The following is a 5,295-nucleotide window of genomic DNA, read 5'->3' as shown; positions in this document are numbered from 1 at the left end:
TTATGGTGCAGAATTTAAAAAAAAAACAGCGATTTTCAAACCATCCTAATAAATAGTAAAAAAATTCCAAAAAATATAAAATTTGGTCTCCAAGCACATTTTAAAATAGGTTAAACATCTAACGGTTTGGATCGACTATTTGGACTTCAAAACTAGAGATATGAGCGCAAATTTAAACAACCCGTTTAATTCGCGAAGTAGCGTAGCCTTACTCTATATATATATATAGGTAGGCTAATAAACAATCGATTGTTCCTAGCCTCCCGTGTAACCAAGTCATTTTCTAATTTTTAAAGTCCAAATGATCGATCCAAACCGTTAGATGTGATCTCCAAATTAAAATGTGTTGCGAGACCAAATTTTATATTTTTTGGATTTTTTTTTACTATTTATTAAGCCACTTTGAAAATCGCTGATCCAACGGTGGCTTAACCAAACAGTAAAATCAGAAGCTACCGTTGGATCAGCGATTTTCAAAGTGACTTAATAAATAGTAAAAAAAATCCAGAAAATATAAAATTTGGTCTCGCAACACATTTTAATTTGGAGATCACATCTAACGGTTTGGATCGATCATTTAGACTTTAAAAATCAGAAAATGACTTGGTTGCACGGGAGGCTAGGAACAATCGATTGTTTATTAGCCTACCCCTCTCTCTCTCTCTATATATATATATATATATATATATATATATATATATAGAGGAGGGATCAAGTTACAACATTTTTTGAGTTACAACAAGTTACAACAAACATTATTTACATTTTCAAAGTCCAAATCGTCGATCCAAACCGTTAGATGTGATCTCTACAATAAAATGTGCTTGGAGACCAAATTTTACATTTTTTTGGAATTTTTTTACTATTTATTAAGGTGGGTACAAAATTCAATGGTATGAATTTGACTAGTTTTTGTACCCACCTTAATAAATAGTAAAAAAATTCCAAAAAATGTAAAATTTGGTCTCCAAGCACATTTTATTGTAGAGATCACATCTAACGGTTTGGATCGACGATTTGGACTTTGAAAATGTAAATAATGTTTGTTGTAACTTGTTGTAACTCAAAAAATGTTGTAACTTGATCCCTCCTCATATATATATATATATTTACTATATATATATATATATATATATATAGAGTTAGGCTGGGGTGCTATGGATAGCATAGTGGCCTCTATGCTACGGCTCAATATTCGAGTTTTCAAAATCCAAACGGTTGATCCGAACCGTTCATCTTATTCTCCATATTAATATCTGCTTGGAGACCAAATTTTACATTTTTCTGAATTATTTTACTATTTATTAAGTATTTTACAAAATTGTTGATCCAACGGTGGCTGCACAAAACAGTAAAACCGTTGGATTAGCGATTTTCAAAGTGGCTTAATAAATAGTAAAAAAATTCAGAAAATTATAAAATTTGGTCTCCAAGCAGATATTAATATGGAGAATAAGATGAACGGTTCGGATCGACCGTTTGGATTTTGAAAACTCAAATATTGAGCCGTAGCATAGATGCCACTATGCTATCCATAGCACCCCAGCCTAACTCTATATATATATATATATATATATATATATATATATATATATTTACTGAAATCAGCGGTTTTCAAACCAGCTTAATAAATAGTAAAAAAATTCCAAAAAATGTAAAATTTGGTCTCCAAGTAGATTATAATATAGATTAAACATTTAACGGTTTAGATTTGTCATTTGAACATCAAAAAATAGAAAAAACAGTGGCAGCACCTCCGGCTAAAATGCTGCTGGCAGCAAATTAGCCGGACCCTATATATATATATATATATATATATATAAAGTGTGACTAATATGCTTTCAGTAGCAGTTTGGCCGAAGTGCTATCGGTCCAAATTTCAAATTTTAAAATCTAAAAGGTCGATCTGAACCGTTCGATGTGATCTCTATATTGAAATGTGTTTGGAGACCAAATTTTACATTTTTCTGAATTTTTTTACTATTTATTAAGCCACTTTGAAAATTGATGATCCAACGGTGGCTTAACAAAACAGTAAAATCAGAAGCCACCGTTGGATCAGTGATTTTCAAAGTGGCTTAATAAATAGTAAAAAAATTCAGAAAAATGTAAAATTTGGTCTCCAAGCACATTTCAATATAGAGATCACATCTAACGGTTTAGATCGACTTTTTGGATTTTAAAATTTAAAATTTGGACCGGTAGCACTTCGGCCGAAGTGCTACCGAAAGCATATTAGTCAATCTCTCTCTCTCTCTCTATATATATATAATTGAATTTCTTTGTAATAAAAATAATTTAAGATTATCGATGAATAAACTTTGAAGTTATTTGGTAAAAAATAACCATAAAATAAAATAATATATATGTAATTAGACTTTATTGTAATAAAAATTAATTTAATGCCATCGAGGAATAAACTTCTTGGATCTTTAAAAAAATAACCACAAAATAAAATAACATATTATTGAATTCGCTAATATCCTTCAATAACGAATCATGTTATTCTTTCTCTTTTGAAACTAGCGAATTATCTGCCAACTGTCAAAGCTTTGGGGGAAAAAAAATAGGGCTACATCCCCTAGGTGCGATCCCTATTCTGAGGGGTCGCATCTTTTAGATGTGGCTATGTCATTTTTTGAATTTCTCAGAATTAGTGTTTTTTGGTTTGTTTATTTTTTAGAAATGGTATATTTAAAAATTTCGGCTCCAATTGCATATCATTATTAGACAATCTAAAATAGATCAGAGCCATTCATTTAAAATCATAGATCAGGATAAAATTAGATTAAAAATGTCCAACATTGACTAAATTCCCACAATTAAATAATAAGTGGTCAGAATAAGAGGTGTCAATGAGTCAGGACGAGTCATTATTTATTATAATAAGTTCATAAAAATATTAATTGTATAAGTGCTATCATTTAGTCAAATAAAAAATTTAGGAGTTGACTTTGATGTTTGAGGAACTGAGTTCGGGTCCCAGTGACACTAATATATCGCATCCCAATCCAAAATAACTCTTTGACATAATTCATAAAATAATTATAAATATTTTTCCGTGTGCCCGTGACTTATAATCCGATCCGTGAGATGTCAAAAAGATTGAACTGATATAATAAGTGGTCGTACGTAGGAGTGTGCATGCGTTGAATCAGGGGCTTATTTCATTATTTTTCTCGACGTGTTTGATCTGGTTTTATCAAACGGCCGGTCACAGGTCAATCAAATCCGACTCATATAACATGATTACTTATTTATTTATTCTAATTAATTCATTATGCAACTTAATCTCAATTTATAATTATTTTAATTAGTGTGTAATACACCTTAATTAGTGCTGAATTTTAAACTAAATACAACCACCGTTAAATAGGCCGGGTTGGGTCGGATCCATACAAAATCTGACTTAATTCGGGCCTAAAATCATAGATCTGCATCTAATGAAGGAAAAAACGTGATATGACGTGACTAACAAACTTTGATTTGGTCACGTTCCATTACGGCATGCGATCAAAATTTACTTTCACATGACGTGACGTAATATGACTAAAATAGTGAAGGACAGTCACATTAGGTGTGGTCACAACGTGACCTCACATGACGTGATTGATCATAGTTTTTTTTTTTTTCAGATTTTAAGTTAGTTCAAAAAAAATAATATCAAAAGATACTTAATAGAAACTATTACAAAATAAAAAATCATAAAAAAATAATATTAAAAAAACTAGTCAAGTTGTGCCATATGAGGTGACATGTTGTGATCATAAAAATTAATGTGACGTGATGTGTCATTTTTCACTGAAGGCAGATATGTCGCGTGACCGACACATGTGATGTCATGTGCCGCAATGTATCTGAGATATGTCGTAAAGGAACTAGTAATGACATGACTAATTACTTTTACTATAAGTACCGAATTTATTTAGTTATCAGGATAAATTATGGTAAAAAATTATTGATCAATACCAGATTTTGGTCGGATCGGATCAAATCACCCGTCTATCGAATTTTAACATCCCTACTAATGAGCATTAGCAAATCAGTAAAATTGGATCGCTCAAAGAGTTAGATGTCCTACTCTATCTGGACCAACACGGCAACACTTCAGATGCTGGCGGCTGGATCGAGAGGTATTCACATCACCTAAGCTAATAACTCAAAATTTGTGTTTAGATTCAGACCGTCCGATCTCTACTTTAACACGAATATGAAAAAGGATTGCGTGTAATTTACTTCGGACCAAATTTGTCCGAATTATGATCGAGACTGATCGGTGTAGAGCGCCCGTCCGCCCGATCCCTGGCAAAGCACTCATTGCCTTCTCAGAGGGTGCTTCATGTTGGAATTAATGGGGGAAATTATCAATAATTTTATTGGCAGCACGACTTACACCGTAAAAGTTTGGTTTCAGCAAAGGATGCATCTAACAAGAATTTGGAATTAATGGGGGAAATGATAATAATTTTATTGGCAGCACGATTTACACCGTAAAAGTTTGGTTTCAGCAAAGGATGCATCTAACAAGAATGCATCTAAGTCTCAACGAATTTAATTTGATTACAGGGATGCATCTAAGTCCTAACAAATTTTGACTACAAGGATACATCTAAGTCTTAACAAACTTTTATTGGAGTTTACAAATTTTGATTCACATAAACGCATCCAAGTCTTAACTACCAAAGATCATTACAACTTTTTTTAGGAAATAAAGTACAAATACTAATTTCATTAGAAAGTAAAGAGTACGAATTGCCAAATTGGTACCGCATCCGGTACCCATACCATTCATATTCATTATTCTCCATAAATTATAAATTCTAAACTTCATTTATCAAATGAATATTTTGTAAAATTAAAGTACACAATTGTATTGTAATAGATAATTTGCAATTATAATCTGTGTAGTTTGACAATTGTGTCAAAGGTCATGTACAACATATACGCATACATATATGATAAAATGCACATTTGTTATAATCAAAATTACATATTTATTTCATCTGGAACTAACGCATATTTAATAATTTATAAAGATCATCATAACTTAAAGTGAAACAATTTTTGCCAAAAATACATGGAGGATAATTAGGGGGGGTCAAACTATCAGGTGGAGAATCATAACCCAACAAAAATAAAATAATCAGTCTTGGGGAAGATTCTAGATCTCTGGGGTACAGCAAGACACTTGTTGTATAACGGTTACAATATGTAATAGCGAATACACTTGTTACCAATATAAATCGCCTGAAGGCATTAATACTCGGTTTATGCAACGTACATCCAAATTTAGCT

This window comes from Carex rostrata, chromosome 9 (genome assembly GCF_964058835.1).
Source record: "Carex rostrata chromosome 9, lpCarRost1.2, whole genome shotgun sequence".
Lineage (NCBI taxonomy): Eukaryota > Viridiplantae > Streptophyta > Magnoliopsida > Poales > Cyperaceae > Carex > Carex rostrata.
The sequence above is the reverse complement of the archived record's forward strand: the minus strand, read 5'-3'. Positions refer to the sequence as shown.